The sequence below is a fragment of the Camelus ferus genome, chromosome 3 (genome assembly GCF_009834535.1).
Source record: "Camelus ferus isolate YT-003-E chromosome 3, BCGSAC_Cfer_1.0, whole genome shotgun sequence".
Lineage (NCBI taxonomy): Eukaryota > Metazoa > Chordata > Mammalia > Artiodactyla > Camelidae > Camelus > Camelus ferus.
The window spans coordinates 7,392,600-7,417,680 of NC_045698.1; the positions used below are offsets into that span (position 1 = coordinate 7,392,600).

Here is a 25,081-nt window from a genome sequence, read left to right on the forward strand (position 1 = left end):
AGGAAAGTAGAGGGAGGTTTGACGTGGAGGAGGAAAAGGTGATGTGACCACAGAGGCAGAGATCAGAATGATGCAGCCACAAACCAAGGAATGTGGGCTGCCTCCTGAAGCTGGAGGAGGCAAGGACAGGCTCTCTCTCAGAGACTTCAGATAGAGTTCCTCCCCCTGACACTTCATTTCAGACTTCTGGCTTCTCCAGAATGGGGAGAGAATATATTTCTGTTGTTTTAAGCCACCCAGTTTGTGGTACTTGTTGCAGTGGCCACAGGAGGTGAATGCACCCTCCCTGGGGCTGGTGAAGACCCCCCTCCTCTCCATCACTGTCTCTCCCGAGCCGAGGCTCACCTTCATGCTTTTGGGTGTCCTGACCTGTTGACAACCGGGGTGTCCACATGGGGCAGCCAAGGCTCAAGGCGTGGAGAATGTTCAGGGGATGAGCTGCAGGTGGTCCAGGCAGCTGGAAGTGAAAAGACTGTGCAGGAAGCTGACCCCAGCCCCCAAAGAATGATATCTGTGCCGGGAAGATGGCTTGACTCCCTCTGGCTCCCACTCAGCCTCTGGCCAGACTGAGCACACCCGTCCTTCCCTCCCTAACCCCCTCCACCCCACTCGCCTAGACCCTAACCTCCTCCATGGTGTGGCCTCAGCCCACTGCACCCCCATGATTCCCATGCAGTCCGCGATGGGCAGGGCCATGGGTGTCCCTCCCCCTCTGGGGTCTTTATTAGGATTTAAACCAGCTGCTCCATGGCCTTACAGCCTTTCCTTCTGATTCTCAAGAGCTTGGTGTGTGAATTAAAAACCCTACCTGTTCTTGCCTTTGGGATTCCAATGGCTAATGGAAGGCAACAGAAGTAAAAACAGGACCCAATGGGAAGATCGGGTGAATGAGTCTAATTAACACCATCCCAGAAGCAACTGTGACAAAGGTGGTATTATGGGGTGAGTTGTATCTCCCCCCAAAAGAATATGTTGAAGTCTTAACCTCCAGTACCTCAAAACATGACCTTATTTGGAATTTGGGTCGTTGCAGATGCAAGCAGCTGAGCGACGGTGCTACTGAAGTCAGGTGAGCCCTCATTCAGCATGACTGGTGTCCTTTATAAGGAGACGGCCATGTGAAGACAGAGACACAGGGAGAACACCATGTGACGTTGGAAACAGAGGTCACAGTGATGCAGCTGTAGGCCAGGAAATGCCAAAGGCAGCTGGTCAACCACCAGAAGCCAGGAGGAGGCAAGGAAGGGTTCTAACTGGATCTCAGGGGGAGCACACCCTGCCAACACCTGGATCTCGGACTCCCAGCCTCCAGGACTGTGACGGCGCCTTTCTGTTGTTTAAGCCCCCATTCTGTGGTACTTTGTCATGGCGGCCAGAGGAGAGGAACACAGCTGTGTCTGGTCCCTTCTTCTGCCTGGCCCTCTGCCACCTGCCGTGGCCCGGCCCCCCGGTGGTGACCCTATTTTCCTCCTCGACACCAGCAACACCCTCCCTGTCCTGTGTCTGAAACTGGAAATGGGGTGAAGGTAAAATTTGACAAAGGGAACGTGATGAGGAAACTGCTTTTTTGACAGAACCACTGTTTTTTGGTGATGCTTTTGATTTTATTATTTTATTTTATTGAGGTACAGTGGATTTACGATCTTACAGTTTCAGGTGTATGACATAGTGATTCACAATTTTTAAAGGTTATGCTCCATTTATAGTTATCATAAAATACTGGCCTTTTCCCTGTGCTGTGCAATATATCCTTGTAGCTTATTTAGTTTATACATAATAGTTTGTACTTCTTAATCCCCTTCCCCTTCCTGCCCCTCCCCCCTTTCCTCTCCCCAGTGGTAACCACTAGTTTGTTCTCTATATCTGTGAGTCAGTTTCTTGTTATATTCACTAGTTTTACTTTTTAGAGTCCACATATAAGTGATATCATACAGTATTTGTCTTTCTCTGTCTGATTTATGTCACTAAGCATAATACCCTCCAGGTCCATCCACGTTGCTGTAAATGGCAAAATTTCATCCTTTTTTATGGCTGAGTAGTATTCCATTGTACATGTATACCACATCTTTACCCATTCATCTACTGGTGGACATTTAGGATTCTTCCATATCTTGGTTATTGTAAATAATGCTGCTATAAACACTGGGGTGCATGTATCTTCTGAAATTAGTGTTTTTGGTTTTTTTAGATAAATACCCAAGAGTGGAATTGCTGGTTCATACGGTAGTTCTGTTTTTAGTTTTTTGAGGACCCTCCATACTGTTTTCCACAGTGGCTGCACCAATTTACATTCCCACCTACAGTGTACAAGGGTTCCCTTTCTCCACATCCTCACCAGCATTTGCTATTTGTGGTCTTTTTGATGATGGCCATTCTGACAGGTGTGAGGTGACACCTCATTGCGGTTTTGATTTGCATTTCTCTGAGGACTGGTGATGTTGAGCATCTTTTCATGTGCCTGGTGGCCATCTGTATATCTCCTTTGGGAGAAATGTCTATTCAGTTCTTCTGCTCATTTTTTAATTAGGTTGATTTTTTTTTTTTTTTTGGTGTTGAGTTGTATGAGCTGTTTATGTATGCTGAATATTAACTCCTTACTGGTCATATCATTTGCTTATATTTTCTCCTATCCAGTAGGTTTGACAGAACCACTTTTGAGACGCTCCAGGCTTTTCCCAATGCTGCTGCCTTACGTAAATCTGTCTTGGGACTTTCCTAAGGAGTTGCCTTTAGACCCACATGACAATGCACACAAAGAAACCAAGAATGTCACATTGTGGCCACAGTTTGGATTTGCTTCCTAAAATGGAACTGAGTTTGGTCACCACCTCAATCACTTGACTTGATTCTGATGAATTTTTTACCATTTCCAAAAATCAACTCCAGGCTGGAAAGGTGGAGGCTGACCTTTAAGAAAACATTTAAAAAGTGGTCACGTTCCCCTGGCGGCTCACGTCAGGGCCCCCACTTCACTGGTCAGCTTTGTGACACAGCAGCTTGTGGCTCAAACACAGAGGAAACAGCATTTCCTCTGGGGTAACGCCTCTGTCTTATTTTATGATCTCGCCACGAGGCTGAAAGTAGCCTATCCCGAGAGAGGCCAGGGAAGTTTCATTCCCTGGGATGGGCTAAATTCTCAATTATTCTTCCAACAGGAATGATCCAAAATTCCCCGCTGAGCCTCTCCCTCACTGTGTTTCTGGAGGCCCCTCACCTCCAGGTGTCCTGTTATCTGATCTTTTTCACCAAAGAGTCAGAGAAAAATGCACCTTGTGTCTGTCCTATTTTTATATCTTACTAATCCCTCTTTCTGCTCCTTTCTTTCCTACCTTTTCATGTTTTGTTTGGTTTGGTGCCTGAATTAAATGTAATAGGAGAGGGACATTTTACACACTACCCGCAGTCATAATTATCAGAGAAATAAACGGTCTTTACTGAGATCATCAAATGGTGGGAAGAAGACATTTGGACAGCAGCCAAGCACAAGTTCCTAGAACTTCTCGCATTAAGTCGCTGTGGGGGTCCTGGGCTCTGCCCTTGTGCTCTCCAGACCTCACCTCCCATCAGCCAATAAAGGCTTCGGGTTGGAGCAGAGAGTCTCAAACTTGAATATGCACTTGACTCGCCTGGGCCTGGTTAAAATGCATCCAGCTTTGTAGGTCCTGGGCAGGACCTGAGGTTCTGGAAGTCTGATCAGCTCCCAGGTGACGAATGTCCAAGGATGTTTGTACCTTTTGGGAAGTACTTCCTGTTTCCTTTCCAGTTTCCAAGTCTCTGCAAGTGGGAAACATGGCTTAATATTGATAAGGACAAGCCTGGGGCACTAATGATCTGATTTCCAGCTGCAGAAAAAAACATATCGTCATATAATGATGACACAGGTGTCTAGTCCCTTATCCACAATTCTGAAATCCAAAAAGCCTGAGAAAGACACTTTTTGGTGAGTTTGGAGACAAAACCCATATCTGGCAGCAAAACTGATCTGAACCAGTGCAGGGCAGTGTATCCCCCGTGGTGTGAGTAGCAACACCGTGTTTATTGTAAGGCACGACCTCAGGCTGCTGGGGGTGGTGCATGATATTCAGGATGTGCCCCATCTGCCTAAGGCCCCCCCAGATTGAATGCCCAAACCCAAAGAATGCTGTTGGATGAGGAATTGTGCAAGTTTACCAGCAGACAGTGACTGAGCACCGTGCTCAGTGCTTTATGTATCCTAGCTCATCCAATCCTCACCATCTACAAAATGGAGACCTTTCTTTTCACCTTTGGCAAACTATTTTAAAATTAAAGTATAACGTATGCCCAGAAAAGCCCACACGTCAAGCACACAGCTGGGAGAATGATTACCAAGTGAGCAATGCCTGTGAGCACCGCTCAGCTCCACCCATCACCTGCCCCCCAGAGGCCCTCACTCCCCACCCCAGTCACAGCCCCCCAAAGGGGACCGCTATCTGTCCATCACCAAAGAATTTTTTGCCTGAGTTAAAAAAATGCTGACATTTATTGAGCAATTACTATGAGCCAGGAGCAATACTTACACTATTCTGCATACTGATTCTATCGGACTGGGAGTAACTCTTATAATTTCATTTTACAAGTGAAAAGAAATCGAGCTTAGAGATGTTTGGCCCTAAATCACTGTGCTCGTACTTAATAGGACAGGGTACATTTTTCTTAATTAAACCTTCCAATGAGCACAATATACCTATAAAACAAGTGCACGTCTCAGAAAAAGTGCATTTCTTGTAAATCCAGCTCAGTGAATTTCACAAACTGACCACATTAGCAACCAGCACTGAGATGGAGAAACAACATTATCAACAGCAGAGGAACAGCTCCCCTAGTCCCATGGGCCACTGGTTACCCGCCCAAGGGTAACCGCCTGCCTGACCCTGACATTCTCATCTGGTTTTGAAATGCAAGTAAACAGAATGAAACTCTGTTCTCTTTGGTGTCTGACTTTTCCGGCTGACATGACAGTCGCTAGGTCCATCTGTATTGCTATGTGAGGCTGGCGTGTGCTCCTTTCCACTGCCTCGTGAAATTCCTCCGAGGGGCCCACCAGCATTTAGCCACCAGCCCCCCCCCGCTGGTGGGACCTGGGACAGTCACCGGTCTTGGCAATTAGCAACAGCGCTGCTCTGTAAATCCCAGCACCTGCGTTCGGTGAACACACACACATTCCTCTTCAGCGTGTGTCTTGGAGTGAATTTAGGGATCAGAGAGTCTCTATTTGGCTTTGTAAAAAATTTTGAACAGTTTTCCAAAATGGTACCAAGTGATGCTTTAAACCCCTACGTTACCGTTTCGGAGGTTACACCCACTGAAAGCAAACCTGATACAATAAGGTACAGGTTTTAACAAAAATAATTGAAATGGAGTGTTTTGGGTTGAATTATGTTCCCGGCCACCCTGAGGATTCATATGTTGAAATCCTAACCCCTAGAACCCCAGAATGTGACAATGTCAGTAGGGTCATTGCAGACGTGGTTAGTTAACCTAAGTTCATACCGGATACAGTGGGCCTTAATAAGTACGACTGGTGCCCTTGGACAAAGTGGAAACGTGGACACAGACGCGCAGACAGGGAGAGCGCCACACGAAGGTTGGGCTGACACGCCCACAAGCCAAAGAAGGCCAGAGATGGCCAGTAAAGCCCCGAAGCCAGAGGGGAAGGTGGACCACACTCTCGCCCATGCCCTCGGAAGGAATCAACCCTGCTGGCCCCAGCCACTCAGTTAATGGTGCTTTGTCACTGCCGCCCCAGCAAACTAGTACGTGGAGTGATTATTCAATTTGAGAAAGAATGCTGGCTTGCTAAGGAATGCTCATCACAGCATCCTGGAGGTAGCCTGATTAGCCATTGTGCTCGCAGTACACTTTGCCTTTGATTCAGGAAGCCATGGAATGCATAATTTGTTATTTTTCTGAATAACTGAAGTGAAGTTAAAATGTGACTAGGATGATAATAAAGGGGGGTGATTCTGGTCAGCAAACCTCGATATACGTGGCCCGGGCTGATAAGTGGGCGTCCACCCACTGGGTCAGGTTCTAGGAATGGCAGGTGGGCGTGCCTGGCCTTTCAAGGTGTTTATCTTCCAGGCCGCCGCCTCCCTGTCACCGCGCAGCACAGACTACCTGCGGAGGGTGGGACAAACCACGTTCAAGGGCAGTTAGGCCTCGACTGGTAGCCTGAAGAACCGTGTTTTCTGCTGGTGGAGAGCTTGGCTGCCCAGAAGCCTCCGGGCATCCGACCCCAAGGGGACTTCTCCGGAAGGTTGAGAGGAGGCGGGGTCTCCCCTGGAGTCTGCGCTCACATCCTCCAGCTGGAAGCATAGACTGAGGATGCTGTCTGTCTTCGTAGGAGCACACGGCCCAGCACCGGGCTAAAAATAGAGCATTTTCTTAAAATTACACGAAGCTTTGATTACAGACCGTGTTAGCTTCCCCTGGGCTGCCGCAACAGTGCCACAGGCTGGGGGCCTTAAAACAGCAGAATTTGATTCTGGCAGAGTTCTGGAGGCGAGAAGCCGCAAACTGACAGAGCCACGTTCCCTTCGAAGGCTCTCGGGAAGGCGCCTCCCTTCCCTCTTCGAACTCTGGGGGCGCCAGCGGTCCTTCGTGTTCTTGATTTAAGCCACATCACTCCAATCTCTGCCTCTGTTTTTACAAGGCCTCCTCTTGCGTCTGTGTCTCTATGTCCAGATTTTTCTCTTTTCATGAGGACAGTCATTTTAGAGTCAGGTCTCACCCTCCTCCAGGATGACCTCATCTCAGCTTAATTCCATCTGCAAAAACCGTATTTCCTAATAATATCCTGCTCAAGGTTCTGGGTAGGCATGGATTTGGGGGAGACACCATTCAACCCTGTACGTTGCAAAGCAAATTTTCTGCTCAATAAAATTTGGTATATTTAAGAATCTCTTGCTCCACTGCCTTGAACTTGGATAGTTTTGAAATTCCAAGAACATCTGTGTATTGGAGTGATGGCTTTACATTAGTGGCTTTACATGGTGTAAGTTGATTTCTAACTCATGCGAAGCTCAGAATGAGTGACCCTGGTGAGCAGAGGGTGTCCGCCTGAGCAGGCTGTGGGGATCCAAGTTCCTTCCCCGTCCACATAGGGTTCCAAGGTCCCTGTGTTTATCTGCTTCAGGCCGCAGAGGGAGGGGCATGGGGGGCAGTTTTCCTGGGCCAGGCCTGGGCGTGTTGCCCACCCCGTCCATGCACATCCTGTGGGCACAGGCCGCACTGAGGAGCACAGGAAGCACAGGAAGGGCGGCGCGGCCGTGAGCCGGGAGGGAGGGGCAGGGCTGGCAGAGACAACAGCTGGACGGGCAATTCAAGACGGCGCCCGGGGGCCAGCTCCTCCCGAGTGGAGCTTTCCTTTAGCATCTTCCCTCGTTCTTCTCTCCACCTTGCTAAGCCCTGGATAGTCTCTATTAAGAGGTTCAAGTCTCCCTAGCCTTTAGTACCAGCCCCTTTGACACCAAGATGCAAACAGCAAAGGATCATCTCCTGTGTAAAGGGGGCTCCGAATGGATAAAAGCCTAAAGGAACGTGTTCTTGGATGTTGCCCAAGTGAATCCAGGTGGCCCAGGCCGGCAGGCACACGTGGGCCTGGAGATGAGCTTCACGTTCCTGCAGGTGCCCACCGGGAGCGCCAGGACCCTGCATCTCGGGACTGGGGTCTGGCGGGGAGAGGCCGGTGCTGAGAGAGCCGGGGCCCAGGTAACCCAGAGGGAGCACTCAGGACCTCACCTGGCAGAGGTGCTTTGGTTAAACTCTCTCTCAGTTGCCCCACTGGTGGTTTTCAAACAGCCACGCGAGGCTGAGTTGAAGCCAGCTTTTAAACACGAAACAAAGCAGAACCGAATAGAAAAATACTCGGTGGGCTGCTCTGAACACAGAATGAGAAAGCATCACTTCAGGAAACTTTCATACATATCTGTTCCGGGTTGTGATGTAAAACAGTCCTTACCAAGGGTTGCAATCAAAACTATTTGCAAGCCCCAGGTCTGTGTAGGAGAATTTGAAAGGAGGTGATGAAAACACACCAGGGAGGTGATAACCACTGTCTAGGTTGCAGAAACGCTTTTGCAGCCTGGCAGGAGGGATGTGGGATGTGGAGGAGGAGCCTGGCCTGGTTCGAACTGTGGCCGGACCCTTCCCCCAGGAGGGATTCACCAGGATTGCTTCATTTCCATGAGCCTCCATTTTCTCATCTGTAAAATGGGCTAAATAACCATCTGGATGCGGAGGGGGGTGGTAAGTGAAACGACTACTCACATTTATTGAGCACTTTCCAACCCTTGTTCTGAGCATCTTATGTGCATAACATCCGCCCTTCTTTACAATAGCCCTGTGACTAAGGACAGGCACCATGAGGTTTACTTGTACAGACAAGGACACTGAGGCACAGAGACCAACTAACTTCCCCAAGTGAGTTGCCGTACACGAAAACGCCTGCTACAGTGCTTGGCACAATGTTAGGAACACGTTCCAATTTCCTTACTGTTAATTTTGTTTTAAATGCTTTAAAAGATCCTTAAATAGAGGGAGATGGACAAGCTCGTGGAAGGCAGTGTGAGATGCTGGCCAGAAACTTCCAGAAAGTGGAGGTGCGAGGTTAGACCCCGTGGGAGGGCCTCTGAAACAACGGCTGCCAGGGCAGGAGGGCTGGGTCCCTGCCGCCCCGTGGGGAAGCTGACTTTTCAGCATCAGAAGGACCAGGGGGAGAACTGGGAGGAGGGGCCCTCCCCTCTGGCCCTTAGAAGACTCAGCAGTGGCCCCTAGAAGGAAGGTAATGATGCCAGTAAGTGGTTTATTGCAGATTGTTAAACCTTACAGACCCAGGAACTCCCAGCCCTACTCCCTACCCATCACCTGAAATCAGCACTGCCTCTAAGAAAAATCTTGCAATCCAAATGCAGCTTCAGAGGGCCCTGCCTCCCCGCCGCCACCACCTGCAGGGGACAGGAGAGTTGAGTCCCTCCATGGGCATTAGATAAGTAATTAGCCCAAACTGCAAGACTCAATTACGTCTTTGTTTTTCAGAAACTGTAAACAGAGAGTGAACAGAGGGTTGCATCACACTGCCCCAGGGGCACCGAGACATTTGCTCTGAAAACAAAAACAGGGTCATATTAAGTCAGAGTGGAAGTGCTTCATCCACGATTCTGGAAGGAACCTCACCCAGTGAGATGTTTCCACTCCAAGCGGCCTCTCCTTGGCCTGTTCCAACATTGACTTGTTCCAAATCGTCTTTCTATATCCTCTTTATTACATAAAGTACTTCATGCCTGTTTCAACATAGCTGTTTTTATGGAACCCATGACTTGGTTTGGTTTCATCAATAAAACACAATCATTTACCCTTTGCACAGTGCCCAGCACACTACTGGGCATGAAATGAATGTGGGATAAAAAGGTCACTTTAATGATATACATAAAATATAATAATGAAAATAATAAGATCGGAGCTACCTTGTTGGAGAACTTTCTTCTGTCTCCCGTCACGCTGGTGGAGACACCCCAGTGGGTACGCCTGTCTTGAGAGGGCTGCCTCCCCAGTTGACCTGGAAATGGTATCGCTGTGAAAATTACAGTCTGGTCCTCAGGGCAGGTGGAGGCAGAGGCTCGGGTCTGGGGAGGAGAAATCAAAGAGCCCCCCGTGTGCACCTGGAGCCCGCATCCCAGAAGAGGGGTGCTCCGAGGTGCTGGGCCTGAGGCCCCGCGTCCTCTCCCCATCCCGACTCGAGCAGGTGTACTCCCAGCATGGGTGCCCGGATGGACTGGCTGCAGAGGCCCAAAGGCACCAGACCTCATGGGCGGTTTAGGGGCCTGGGCTCCCCAGAATGTGGGGTGGCAGTGGGCACTCTCGTCTCTGAGGGGAGCACGCAGGCTCCACGGGGCAGATCAGAGGGGTCCAGGCTGGTGAAGACTGCAGGGACACAAGGTCTCCCTGACTGCTCACTGGGGTGACACCCCGTCCTGGCTGTGACCATCAGCCTCCTCTACCCTCAGATGGGGCAGAGCCTGAGCAGAAGGAGCTCTTCCCGCCACCCTGAGTCCCTGGGTGACACAGTCCCTGTGCCTGGACTGGGTGGCTCCCCACGTCCTCGGGAAGTGCTGCTCAAAGCCAGTGCCTTAGGCCCTCGGGGAGCGAGATAAGAACAGAGGACGAGGCTGCGGGGCCACGGGATACCTGAGGACTTTTCATCCATTTCAGAGCTGCATCAGCTCACTCGGGCCACTGTAACAGAATTCCACAGACCGGGGGGCTTAAACAGCAGATTTTTGTTTCTCACAGTCTGGAGACTGGATGTCCAAGATCAAGGTGTTGGCGGGGTGGTGTTCCCTGAGGCCTTCCTCTTTGACTTGCAGGCGGCCACCTTCTCTCTGTGTGTCCTCACATGGTCTTTCCTCTGCATGTGCCCCTCTGATGTCTCTTCTTCTTCTGATAAAGACACAAGTCAAGCTGGATTAGGGCCCCGCCCTTATGATCTCACTTAACCGTAATGACCTTATGACCTGAAAGGCCCCACCTCCAGATGCGGTCACACTGGGGGCTGGGGCTTCCACACATGAATTTTGGAGACACACACTTCAGTCCATAACAAGAGGAAAATAGCTTCCAAGTGGCTCATCAAGGCTGTGTTTTGGGTAGAATGTCTGAACTCTTGTTGCTTGCTACCCGGCGCATGAAGTGTTGTCACAATCCATTTAAATAAGGAGGCGCGGAAGGAACACATCTGTCACCAGGTGGAGCCTCAAGACAGCTTCACTCCCGGCACTGCCGCTTTACCAGATCAGCCCCCGCCTCGCCCTGGGCTGGCCAGAGCTCGCGGCTTGCGTGCCACGCCCGATGCCCCAGGGGCTCACCGCCATGCCCAGGTGTGGGCCATCCGCCCCGTCTTACCCCGTCTCTGACAGCACCCCCCAACCTTTCCCCTCCATTCTTTCATGTGGATAATTCTCATGTAAAGTGCTCTGCAAACTCAGTTTCTAACTTATTCTAAAGAGATCACTGTGTTGGGGGGTGGTCCCCAAGTCCACCCTGAGGTTCAATATTCACCTAGAAGGACTCACAGAACTCAGAAGAGCTATCGTATTTATGCTTGTGGTTTATAGCAGCGAATTCAGATTAGAAATAGCAAAGGGAAAAGGCACATGGGACAGAATCCAGGAGCGAGCAGGACAAGCAAGCAGCCGTCCTCTCCCTGGGACTGGCAGACACAGCGCTTAATTCTCCCAGCAGTGCAGTGTGACAACTCACCAAGTGCTGTCAATCAGAGAACCTCACCCGAGCCTTAGGGTCTAGGGCTTTTGCTGGGCTCAGTCACAGGGCCATGCTGTGCTCCATGAGCAACCACAGCTACTCAAACCCCAGCCCTCCAGAAGTCAAAATGACATGGCGTAGCCCACAGCCTCAGGCATAAAATAACAGGTGCTCACTGCAAGTCCCATTGTTAACATAAATTATTTGGTGCGGCCCAGGGCCTCAGACGTGCAAAGGCACTGTTAGCAGGAAGGATGGTCCAAGGGCTCAGAGCTCATCTCCCAGGAGCCAACCAAGAACCATGTGTGGGGTTTGGGCAAGTTGAGTCTGCTGAGTTACTCCTTCATGGCACAACCAGCCTGCCTAAATCCCTCTGGCTGGGAAGTTAAAGAGCTGCTACTGTCAGTGCCAGAGGTCATCAACCTGATTCATTTTTGCCAGGATGCTTTAGGGGAAATTACATGTTTTTAGCCTACTTTTAACTTATTTGATTCAGTGAATCAGGACAGCTTGCTACAGGTTTCATTGCCATTCAGATTTCTTCTATAGTTTGCTTAGTCATTTAATTTGTTTATATACATGTTGGGTCATTTACATTTTCCCTGATTTATAGAAGCCTTTATGCATTGTGCATATTAGCTTTTTTTTCACATGTTGAAAAGAGATATTTTTCTTTAAATTTTTTTTTTGGTGAACTCTACAGAAATATATAATTTTTATGTAGTTGGTTGGTCCATCTTTTCTTTCATAATTTTAGACATTAGTGGTAGGATGAAAGTCTTTCTTGTCTCCAAACTATACCCTCTCCATTATTTCTACTCATGCTTTATTTTTAAACACTTAATTATTTGACCTTTTGGAATCTTTTATTGTATATAGTATTAATTTCCTAGGGCTCCTGTAATAAATTACCACAGACTAGGTGGCATAAAACAATTAAAAAATTTATTCTTTCACAGTTCTGGATGCTAGGAGTGTGAATCAAGGTGTTGGCAGGGCTGTGCTTTTTCTGAAGGCTCTCGGAGAGAATCTGTTCCATCCACCCTCCCAGCTTCTGACGTTGTGGGCAACCCTTGGCCTCCCATGGCTTCTCAACATATTGCTCCAGTCTTTGCCTCCATCTTCCTGTAGCCGTCTTCCTGCATGTTTCTGTCTGTGTCTCTTCTCTTCTTACAAGGACATCAGACCCATTGGATTAGAGCTCACCCTAATGACCTCATCTTAACTTGATTCCATCTGCAAAGACCCTATTCCCAAATAAGGTCACATTTACAAGTTCCAGGGGTTAGGACTCAACATATGTTTTGAAACATAATTCAAACCACAATTATGGTGTAATGTCAGGATCTAGCTTCATTTCTTTTCCCAATCTATTGAACAATACGTCCTTCCTCCATGAATCTATTTCAAGACTCTTTATTCAGCTCTAGCAATGTATTGGTCAATTTCTACTGAGGTCTTACAGTGCTTAACAAGGCATTCATGTATAACTACCCAGGATGAATAATTTTAATTGTAAATTGGTTTAAGAAAGCAATTAACCGCCCATCGTTAGTATTATCAGTCTATCTTGGTCATTCAGTCTGCGATGGCAGGGCTTCCTGGGAGAACTTTCATTTCTTCCAGTGTTCACACCCTTGTTTGGCCTTGGACAGAAGCTGTAACTCCTGCTTTATAGCTGGTTATGTGACACACACACACAAAGTACCTTTTTTTGCCCTCTCTGAGCTACTATATTACCAATAGGATTTGAGTATAAACATCTATATTAATTTCAAAAAATCTCCACAGAGCATTCCTCCAATGCAGGAATGTATAAATTCTGACACAACACTCCAGAGCTATAAGAAGCCATACCAATATGAGGGCTCAGTGGCCGAGAGACACTCATCCAGTCAGTCACCATGTATTTACTGAGCACCAGGCGCTGTTCCAGCCATAGGTGTCACAACAGCACACAAGACAATAGACTCTCTGTTTCCGTTAAGCTTGTATTTCAGTGGGAGGTGGAGGGGGGACAAGTGGAAAAACAAACTAAAAGAGGTACAGAATGCGCTTCTAAGAATGAAGGAAAGATTTGCAAGTTGAATTCCAGGGCAGAATCCAACCCTCTGCTCAGCTTTATATTTCTTATCGAAATATAGATTATTGGTGACATCCTGATTTGGGGGGATAAGAAAAGCAGAGTCACGGAAGTGAAACACACGGGAAGGATGACAGCGACCGGTGGGAGCAGGGCTGGACACTTGAGTCAACAGACCCTCCTAACAGCAATCTACCACTGGTGGCACACTTCATTAGTTTACAAAATATTTTCATCCCCATTTGTAAGAAGGAGACTGAGACACCAAAAGATTACTTGATTATTTGACTGTCTGCAGGAATAATGCTTATTTACTGGTTCCTCAAGGAAACCATCAGAGTCCTCAGTATACAAGAGATGCACGATAAATGCCGAATTATGCTGTAAACACCTGAGCTGGTATCACTAATTGGTTGGGAGCAAGATATACATAGGTAATCTATTTCCTAATTTTTTTCATTATCTATGCAAAGAGATTCATGTCCCCACGGATGTTTTTAACATTTTATTTTGTTTTGTTTTGTTTTGTTTGTTTATGTTTTTTTTTAATGGAGGTCCTGGAGATTGAACCCAGGACCTCTGTGCATGCTAAGCACACACCATATCGCTGAGCTAGACTCTCCCCCTTACCATTTTATTTTGAAATAATTTTAGACAGTGGTATTTGGAAAAATAGTGTAATTGATATCCATCACCACTTCCTGTAACGTTGCTCGTTTACATGCTGCAGCACAACGCTCAAACACAGGAAATCAGCCTCGGTCCAAGGCGATTAGCTAAGCTGTAGCCTTGCTTGGACTTCACCCTTTTTTCCCCTGGCACAGTGGAGGGTTAGCTCTGTAGGCTTGGAGCTGTTCCAGTCCTGCTTATTTCAGGGAAAAGACGGGCCCTTGACCAGGATAAAAGGGTCTTTAATACCCCCACCCCACCCCTCTCACACCCAACAAATCGTCCTATAAGTTGGAATCCTCTTCCCCCAGGTGCCTCCTGGAAGGTCAGCTCTTCATCACTATCTTCACTGCTCAGCTGGGCTCTCAAATCCTGGATGAAGCCTTCCCGGCAGCCACGTGGTAAAGAGAAGCATGCCCGCTTCCCACAACAGAGGGCCCGCACACGAGGCTGTCACAGCACGCCTCCCGTTGCATCCGACTCTCCCCCGGCAGGCTGGGCGGGTGCTGGAGCAGGGCTGTGGTGGGCATGGATCCAACCCTCTTCTGGGATATGCGCTTTCTTTCCGCCATAACCACAAGATGCCGATGGAAGCCGCCGTGATTTGCACGCAGCCCCCACCCACATGGCCACCAGTGATTGGTAGAGCTGAGCCCCTAACCCCGGCAGAGCCAATCAGAGCCCTTCCCTGAGATTCGGGACCTCGGTGGGAGCAGCAGATGCGGCTGCCCTCTGGTGCTGAGGAAGACTGTGGTCTGGGGTGGGAGAAAGGGAACTCAGAGGCTGAGATAAACCCTGCAGAGAGTAGTGTAGTCCCAGACACCTCCGAGGCCCAGCTACGCCCTGTGCCCTTCCTGGGTGACAGGAGCCTTCCCTTGGGTTTCTTTCACCATCAGCCAGAAGCTTTCACTAATATAAAGACCGTGTGTCATCCTGTCTTCATCTCCAGCTGGTGGCCAGAGGCCAGGCACACACCACACCTCACCTGACTATTGAGTGGATGAACTAGAAGAGCTCCAAGGCACCTGTCGCCAAGTCACAGGCTTCTCGGGGCCATTTCTGCCTTTCTGTTCCGGGACACGGAACCTGATCCATCAGAACCAATCGTGGGTCATTTCAAACACGTTGAACGGCTTTTATATTACAGGAACCTTCAAGAGACTGTCTGTCTAGGTGATTTGCAGACACAGTCTGCTGGCCTAATGAAACCGGAACAGCCAGTGTTTTCCGTCCTCAACTCAGGATTAGAGCGGAAAAGCTGGGGTAAGCAGGGCGCCGGGGGTGGCGCAGCTGTGAAGCCGTGCGGAGAGCGGATTGCCCGGCTCAGCACAGCCTGAGTCCGGGAAAGTCAGCTAGGACACAGCCTCGGGTGACAAAAAAGAAGGAAAAAAGGAAGTCCGGAGTTTATTTCTCAAACTCATCTTAATTTTATTTCATAGTTCATCTTAATATCAATAAATAATTCAAGACAGAGGGAACTGGTTAGACAACAATGTTATTTCTTCTCGGTGGCTATGGCCACAGGAGGAGTGGGAATTGGAAATTGGAGTATATTTTGGGAAAACAAAAATCTCTGTTTTGTTCATTTAAAATAAAACTTTCTTCTGATTATAAACAGACAAGTCCATTTATGGGTGAATGTAAGTTTGCGCAGGGCTGAGGCTTGGGAAGTGGGTGGGTGGTCAGGCTCTCCTGGCACCCACCTCTATGAGGTCCTGTCCAGCGGGCCCAGCAGAGTGGTTGGGGGGGGGGTCCCCGGGGAAGGAGCACACCCCAGGGAAGAGAGCCTTGTACAGAAGCCTGGTCCTTACTCTCTCTGCCGTTGGAGCAGCAGGGAACTCGCTGAGTCTAGAGCAGGGGCAGGCAGACACCATCACAAGAGGGATTTCCGCTCTGGGTGGTGGAAAGCAACCTGGGGGGACCATCCCACGAGTTGGTGGGAGTCAGGGCAGTGCTCATGGTGGCAGTGGCCTCAGTGGAGAGATTTGTGATTCTTGATTATCGCTCAGCTTTGATACACTGAGGCTCTGGCCTCGGCTTCAACAGCAGCAGGCTTTGGGGTCCCAGGCTCTGGTGGCCACGAAAGGAAGGGTCTGTCCCAGCGGCGGTTCTACGGGGGCACAGGAGGCAGTGGCTTCGATGGGGCCATTGGAAGCCTCACAGCACCTCTGCTTCACCCTCACAGCACCGACAACAATTCCGAAGAGCAATTCTCTGTGAAGTTCCTTGTTTAGTATGGCTCAGCAATAGGGTGACCAGTTGTCTGCCGAAATAGGGTGACTGACCTGTCTGGTTTGTCCCAGATTTCCCCAATTTTAGCACTGAAAATACTGCATCTGGGGAACCCCTCAGTCGTGGGCAAACCAGGACAGCCGGTCCCCCTACTTAGCAGACAGATGGGAGTCTCCGTGAGCAGGGCCCCTGGGTCTGGAATCTGCTCTTTCTCGTGCATCTCTGCTCAGACATAGCGTCTTGCACAGACTGTGCATCCAATAAATACTCACTGAACAAAAATTATGATGATGACTGGAAAGGCTCTGTAAATATTTGCTAAACGGATGCCCCCCTGCCAGTAAATGAGTTGTTTTTGGTATTATAATACATTACCAGTAAGTGGGACAAACTGGATTTACAGACTTGTTCAAAAAGGAATAGAGATTTTTGTGCAAGTAGAGAGTGCTAAGGGGGGACGTTTAGCAGAGCTAAATCCTCTAAAACAGATCAGCAAATGACCTCCAGAGGCTTGATTTCTTGAATCAGTCTTAAGTGAGGATTATGGATTTCCAGATCCTCTCAGATATGAGGGACCGAAGCAGGAAAGACAGATGTTGGACAAATGCAACAATTAGGAAAAGTAAGAACTGTTTACATGGCAGGTCACGTAACATAGCAACTTCACAACCATTCCTTTGGGTGGGGTGCATAAGATCATAGGCTTGGAGAGGTGACACGATTTGAATCTTGGCCACTTTGTGTGGTTTTACAGCACATGCTCCCACTTCACCTTTACTGGGGACACAGTGATGGAACCCAACAGCCCGATGGTTTCCTGAGGCTGTCTGAGCTCCAAGCCTCCTGATGTTTCCGTAACTGTAGGCTGATTACCATGTAATGATGTTAAAATGTTGGAAAGGGACCAGCACAGCCCATCTGGTTGCTTGCTCCTTGCATGTCTCCAAGGAAACCTGGAGCTGTGACATACCCTTGGCCCAGCCTTGGGAACGTGGCCCTTGGGAGGTTTGTGAGTCAGTGATTGATGATGTTGTATACACCTGGAACGGTGGACCGTGCCCTGTAAGCTTGTCAGGATGGCTTTGCACAAACACCAAGACTGATGATGCGTACCTAGTTTCATCGTTGGAGTCCTGAGTTTCCGTTGCCATGGGTGATTGATAGCAGGATGTGTCCATGTGACCAACCCCCCATAAATGCCATGGACCTGCAGACCTGTGTGGCTTTCCCTGTCCAGGGGCCTTCCACTCATGACCCTGTAGTTCTCTGCCAGAGAAAAAGCACGTTCCGAGGGGGCTCGGATGAGGACGCACGGCAGGGGAGCCCATGCTGGATTTCTGTGGATTTCGCCAACATCCATCTTTTCCAGTCACTTCTGCTTTGCTGTAATAAATCTCAACCCCAAGTTCAACTCACATAGTGGAGTCCTGTCAATCTTTCTAGCAAATCCCCAAACTTAGGGAGATGTGGACCCTCCAACACAGGAGAGGAGACAAGGAAGCCTGGCTCCTCTTTATTCTGCTGGACGCTGCCCGACCTGAGATCCGGGCCATGCACACTCTCACCCAGCCCCTCACCTTCCACATTTGAATGCAGGCTGGGAGAACCAGGGCTAGAACAGAACAGGCAGAGCAGGACCTCAAAAGATAATCCCTTTGGAGGCAGGTTCCTTTTTGCTCAAAGCCCCAGGGTTTACCCACCTGGAAAATGCTGCCAGAAAGTGTGATGGCAGAAGGGGTAGGGAGGGTGAAGGTCCTTAGGGGGCAAAGTTCAGGGCTCATTGCCTTTTGGAATCTCTGTGATTTTTGGACTCAAGTTAATTTCCATAACTGGAGTCAAAGCCACAAGGGCTCCCCTAGACCTCTGTTACACATTACTGGTTCAGCCAGGCAAGTACTTTGGGTCAAAGTAGCTTCAAGCCCTGCAAATCCCTCTCTATGTGTGCATACCTGTGTCTCACAGTCCAGGAGCACATTGCAAATCCATTCTGTCTCCCTTTATCTACCTATCTATCTATCTATCTATCTATCTATCTATCTATCTATCTATCAACCTACCTACCCTATCTATCTATCATCTCTGAATAGTCAAATTTCAAATCCATTCTCTCTTTTTTGTCTATCTATATCTATTTTTCTGGTTGTTTACCTATAACATTTTTATTTGTATAAATGTCTGAGCTCAATCATAGACACAAATACCAATTAAACATTCAAAAAGTGAGATATCTGAACAATTACAAGTATATCTGCTTTCCCAAAAAAAATCCAAGCATCATTTCTTTTGCATCAGAAATGAAAGCTAATCTGGAATAACCAAAACAATCTTGTAAGAGAAAAATAAAGTAAGAGGACACATGCATCCTGATTACAAAATATATTTCAAAGCAATGGCAATAAGACAGTGTGGTACTTGCATAGGATGAACATATGGACCGACAAAAGAGAAGTATAGAGTTCAGAAACAAACTCATGAGTCTGTGGTCAACTGATCTTCAACAAGGGTGCCAAGAGCATTCAATGGGAGAAAGAATGCCTTTTCAACAAATGGAACAGCCACATGCAAAAGAATGAATTTTGACTTTTATCTCACACCTATACAAAATTTAACTTAAAACTGGTCAAAGATTTATATGTAAGAGCTAAAACTATAAAGCTTAGAGGAAAATGTGAGCAAACCTTCATGATATTGGAATTGGTGATGTTTTCTCAGCTGTGACACCAAAAGTACAAGCAACAAAGGAAAAAAGCAGATAAGTTGCACATCATCGTGATGAAAATGACGCTCATCTAGAAAAAGTGGAAAAACAGCCGACAGAACTGGAGAAAATATTGGCAAGCCATAGATCTGAGGAGAGTCCAGGATCCCAAATATATGAAACTCTTACAACTCAACAAGACCACCCAGTTTAAAAATGAGCAAAGAACTTGCATAGACATTTTCCCAAACATAATGTATGAATGGACAACAAGCCCATACAAAGATGTGACTTAAGCTTAAGTCAACGTGACCAACAACTGGACAAAATTGCATCATGGGTCTTCAGGTTGGGGGCAGGCACTGAGGAAGTCTCTTTAGTATACATTCTTACCAAAAATCCAAAACCTCAGATAAACCCCAATTTCAGGGGATTTGGTGAAGGTATATGAGAGTTTTTTTTAATACTAATCTCCTAGGTAACAACTTTTATATCCCCTTCAGAAATATCATTGTTATTCAGGACAAAAAGAAGGCAAACAAGGATGTCAGATGAAAACAGATCAAAGCAAATTGGCGACTAAATATAACGTGTGATCCTGGTTTGGATCCTGGACTGGGAGAAAAACACTATGGAGACGTTACTGGGGCACTTGGTAATTAGTAATAGTATTCCATCAGTGGTAAATTTCCCCACTCAGGTAACTGCACTGTGGTTGCTGGAGAGACTGCCCTTGTTCTTAACAGGCATATGTGGGACTGTTTAGGGATGAAGGAGCATGATGTCTGCAACCCACTCTTAAATGGACCAGGAAGAAAGTAATATATATATTTACTGAGAGGAAGAGAGCTGATGTGGCAAAACAGGGCAAAGTGTTAACAATGGGTGTGCATCTGGATGAAGGGTCTGTGGGGTTTTTTCTTCTATTTGTGCAATTCTTCTGTAAGCTTGTTATTATTTAAAAATAAAAAGTTAAAATAATTATAGTATTTTATATCCTTTTATAACATAATAATATAAATATTTATACAATATGAAGTAATTATAATATAAAAATTATAATAAAAGTAAGTAAAATTTTTATAATAAAAATAAAATATGTCTAGTACAAAGTTAGAAAAACAAGAGTTTCTGCCGTAAAAACTTTAGGATGAGATCACCCCCAGCCCACAGGAGGCAGTGCAGCCCCCCATCCCGATGTCACTTAGCCTGGCCGGGCGGGCTATGAACAGAGCAAATTCCACTTGTCACTGACACTGACTTAAGAGTCCCTGAGGCCTGGAGTTTGCCTGGGAGACAAGAGGATGGTTTCCTGGCAGAAGATGAGGAGGAGGAGAAAAATCACTTGTGCAGCGAAGTGAGATTCTAGATGACACACTGAATGTGCCCTCTGCATTAGAGACCGGCTATGGCTTCCCACACCTGCCCCTTCTGGCTCCAGGTAATGAGATCCATGTGACCTCAAGCCAAGGTGTGTAGGTTGAGCACCTACTGTGTGTAGAAGCCTGTGGAAGTGAGGAGGCCACTTGGGAGGCGTGTGTGTGTGTGTGTGTGTGTGTGTGTTTGAGGTGTGTGCAAACTCCGCAGAGCTTTGCAGCAATGCTATGGGTTATTACCCATTGGGGTCGGGGGAGGGGGCATGCAACCTAATTCCTCTGCGGAAACCATTTCAAAACAGTGGGCTGATGGTTAACACTTCAGAGCGCTTACTCTGTGCCAAATATTTCACCAGCATTAACCCCTAACACTCACAACCACTCCAGGGAGGAAGATTCTCCATCGTCTCCTATTTATAAGTGAGAGGTCAAGTGACTCTCCCAAGGCCACTCCACCATGACAGCTGCTGCTGGGACCTGAGCCTCTGAGTCAAAGCCTAGCAGGTAAACACACATCTCGCTCTTTTTTGAGCCTGTCCTGGGATGTACGTTGAGTCACCTATAGGAAGCAGCTCTAAGGGGCCCCTGAGGGCGTCCTTCTCACGCTGGGAGACAAGCCAACAGTCTTTGCAAGATGGGGTTGGGGGGAGGGCATAGCTCAGTGGTAGAGCGAGTGCTCAGCCTGCACGAGATCCCAGGTTCAATCCCCAGTACCTCCATTAAAAAATAATTACATAAACCTAGTTACCTCTCCCCGCCACATATTAAAAAATACACAAAAATGAAAGATGCTGTATACTGACAAAGAGGGGCTGGAGGGTTTCAAGGGACAAGCACGCTGGTAGAACAGAGTAAAATTAGGCAGGAGAGAGGCAGGTGAAAAAGTTGGAGAGAAAGAGACCGGGGCCTGGGCCAGTGGGTGGTGGCGTTTTAGTGGTGTGTGTGTGTGTGTGTGTGTGTGTGTGTTAGGGTGACCCCAGGGAAGGGTGGGAGATGCCCCTGGGGATGTGGGCCAGGTGTGGACAGTGAAGGACCCTGTAGGGCATGTTAGGTATTAGGGATGTGCCCTGGAGTCTGTGAGTAAAGGGATTTTAAGCGAGGCTGTGGTAGGGATTGTGATGGCAGGCGTATAAAGCGTCTCTGGCAGGCTGGAGGAGGACCGGGAAGGGCACAGAACCAAGCAGAGGCAGGACACCCACGAGGGTTCCCAAGAGCGCGGTGCCTTATACGTCCTCTGCACGCGGTGGGAGAACCCTGTCTCACGTCTTCCAAGGCGGAGCGCTCCAACCCAGTTCCCTGCCCATGAATATACACACACACAGAACTTGGTTCCCAGGTTAATTTTTCTCTTGGCCTCTCTTCCTGGGTGAGTGAGTTGGCTTCACTTTTCCTGGTTACCACACAACAACCGTCCCCTCGACGCCAGGTTGCTGTGACACCTGCCGAGAGCCGCCTGCATCGAACGCCAAGCAAACGTTTTTCAGGCTTGTGAAACTCCAACCCCAGGGGGCTGCTATAATAGTTTTAAAGACCTTGAAAGTACTTTGATGAAGTGATACTTATAATAAACTCCTATCACACCCGCAAATCTGTGTGTACCATCTGCCTTTATTAAAGACGATTTGATGGTTTTCCCATAAAGGACCCCCGCCACTGCTCTCAGGCTCAGCCACAGAAGATTTAGGTTACAGTCACTCCTGGTTCCCAAACAGTTAAGCGTCGTTGTGCCAGTATTTGGCATGTAGTGGGTACATAATAAATGCTTGTGGGATGAGAGTGAATGAGTAACTGAATAAAAGGCACCGGCAGTGATGATGACCTAATTAAAATCTTGCTAATTTAAAAATCCCAGCCTGGAGCAGCTGTGACTTCCAACACCACCCATGAGAGGGGCATGTAGCTCAGGGCCCAGGTTTTGCAAACAGAGGGGCAAAGATGAGACTGAGGGACAGAGGAATTCTGCCTGTCCCCTCAGCAACTGGTCTGGCTCGTCCTGGCGGCATCTGCCACTCGGGCCCTGTTCAGCATCACTCCTGCCAGGTCCCCCAGGTGTGGGCCAGGGGCTCCGATGTCTCAGAACGCGATAGTGCAATAACTTGTTTCCCTGGAAACAGCACAGGAGTAGCAGACTTGGCCTGAGGGGGCTAGTACACTTGACCTTACCCTGTGCCTGGCCCCTGCGCTGGTAGCTCCTGACCCCAGGTGGGCCTCGGCACCCAGCCTGATGGCTTGTCCAGTTAAGCAGGTGAGTGCATCATTCTCCACCTCAGCTGTTCCAGGGCCCAGCCTGCCACTCCCTTCTTCCAGTTTTCATTTGGGAATTCTTTTAAGCCTCAAGGCACGGATTCATCCTCGGAATGCTTCTCCCATGGGAGTGCAGGCCTCCACCAGAAGGCCCAGCCCCAGGCAGGTGCTTCGAGCCTCCCCCACAGCCCGGGGGTACCCGTCAAGTTTACCTGCAGAAGCAGGGGACCCCAACAGGAGCCACCTGGAGAAGCAAGGTGCATATTTCAGTGTCCCTGACACTTGAACTGCTTTTAAATCTGGTGGCAAATTGTTTACTATACATTCCTGTTAAAAACAACCACACAGGGGGCAGGGGTTATAGCTCAGTGGTAGAGTGTGTGCTTAGCATGCAAAGGTCCTGGATTCAGTCCCCAGTATTTGCATTAGCAACAATAACAACACACACACACACACACACACACAACCACACAACCTGAGGGTTGCTTTGAATTCTAGAAAAAGCCAAGTCACTCAAAGCTGAGTCTGGGGAGCAGGGGGAGTGATCAAATTTGGATAAAGAAGGCATTTTTAGGTGAAAAATGAGGACTGCTTTGAAAGCAATCAAACTAGTTTTCATATGTGACTCAACCTGAATTTTGTAAGCACCACGCAGATGTCTTGGCAAAGGCGGCTGCGTTACTTAAAAGTATGACTTCTCCAGAGAGCCCATGACGACCTTTATTCAGATGGGCAAATCGAGGTATGTTTTTGAAAACCTAGTCAATGATTTATTCACAACAAGTACTGTTTGCAAAACAGATATGAACATACCAGAATGATCAAGGTAGCGTCCACCATTCTTTAAAAATGTCCTTGCTTTAGAAAGTAACAGATTCGTGTATGTGCTGACCATTTCCCACTTTCTTTTCTTTCTGTCATCACAGAAATAAGAGGCCCTGAGTCACAGGGCTTCTTGTACAAGATCAGCCCTGGTTCCTGGCATCTCAGAAAGGCACCGGATTAGGGTATTGACCAGCCTCTCTCCTAAATGGATGCATTCAGAACATTCTGAGTCTCTATGGCCGACCCATTAGAAATCCATACAAAATCCATGCCTCCCCTCCACCTTGTTAGCTGATAACCACTGTTTGATCCAGCTACGTATATGCCCTTGCAGCTGGAGGCCCACTGAAAAAAAGCAGAAGTCACCTGGCTTTTGCAAAATCTTTGGCTTTCCTGATAAAAGACACAAGCATGGCCAGAACCTTCTCTTCTTCCCCTTCTTGCTGTCTTTGAAGGAAGACATGATGTCTAGAGCTGCAGCAGCCCTTTTGAAACCAAGAGGAGACAAGACTGAGGATGAATATCCAGACAGGAGGAGGATAAGCCTGGGTCCCTGATGGTATTGTCCAACAGTGGCAGCAAGGCCAGCAGTCTTACACCTCTGGGCTTCTCAGCACACAGGAACCACAAGGCCGTCTGGTCCAGTGGTCAGCCTCTCTGCTTCCTGCAGGCAGACCTGGCCCAGCCTCACACACCGGTCACTTTTTTACATAACGAACACATGACAAGCACTGCTGTGTGGCAGGCAGGCAGGAAGGCATGGGCAGCAGAAGCGTTTCCCAACCTGAGCTGAGTCTGTTTGTTTAGAGGAGGGGTGGGAGGAACCACAGATCTTCGAGGCTGGTAGTTCTTGCCTTGGTAGAATTCCGGAACCAATAGTTCTAACATAATTACGACTTTCTTCTTTAAAATGCATTAAGGCAGTTGTATATTAACATTTTACATTTGCAAGTGACTCATGTGCTTAGGAAGCCATAATCTTCTTGAGGGTGGCGGGGAGGGGCTGGGATGCTGGTTAAGATGCCCAAGGGAGGGGCGAAAGGAATCTGGTGTTCAGCATGTGCCGGCTCTGTGCCCACGCTGACGGGAGACACCACTGACATCACTTCATTTAAGTCTCACCCTCACCATGACAAGGTCTTACTCCCTCTCCTTTATACATGTTGAACACAAGTCTCAGAGAGGTTGAGTCATTTGCTCAAAGTCACAGAGCTGTTGGAACAGATCTCTTCCATAGCCCCAACCTCATACCTCGCACACGACTAGATTTGAGTCATGAATTTTTGATGGAAAAAAGCAGAGAAGAGCCTAGTCCCAACCTTAGAAGCATATGATTTCTTCTGGAGGTGGCATGGGGGAAAAAGGTATGACTTTAGAGGCTCCTGAACTTTTTCTTTTGATGTATTAGCTTAAGAAAATTGCTCTGTTGCTCTCTGGAATATTTACAGAGAATGTGAATTATGAACTGTTGAAAGAGACATTAATAGATGTGAAATTTTTGTCATGATTAAACTAAGGCTGTGTTCATAAGGAACAGACTGAAGGGGCCATCTGTTTAATCCTCCTCTCTTCTTGAGAGGATTTAGCAGAATTATGACTAAGTAACCCCGAAGACAGTTATACCATAGTCTTTCTCATGTCAGATGGGTGGAGAGAGAGCTCAAGGTCGGAGTC

The 25,081-nt window shown here is 48.0% G+C and overlaps 1 long non-coding RNA gene across 10 annotated transcripts in view; it reads right to left on the reverse strand.

Annotated features, from left to right (window-relative positions):
- LOC116660464 overlaps positions 1-25,081 on the reverse strand; it is a 62,315-nt gene that overhangs the window by 28,560 nt on the left and 8,674 nt on the right. For 3 of the 10 annotated variants that reach the window (XR_004316000.1, XR_004316026.1, XR_004316001.1), the window contains exons 2-4: positions 10,207-10,458; positions 9,486-9,644; positions 346-457 (exon numbers count right to left, since the gene is read on the reverse strand). This is a non-coding gene — a long non-coding RNA (uncharacterized LOC116660464). Of the gene's footprint in view, positions 1-345; positions 485-2,503; positions 3,775-4,482; positions 8,793-8,886; positions 8,967-9,485; positions 9,645-10,206; positions 10,459-25,081 lie in introns of those variants that run through there. The other 7 variants (XR_004316028.1, XR_004316023.1, XR_004316029.1 and 4 more) reach the window with 5 other exon arrangements.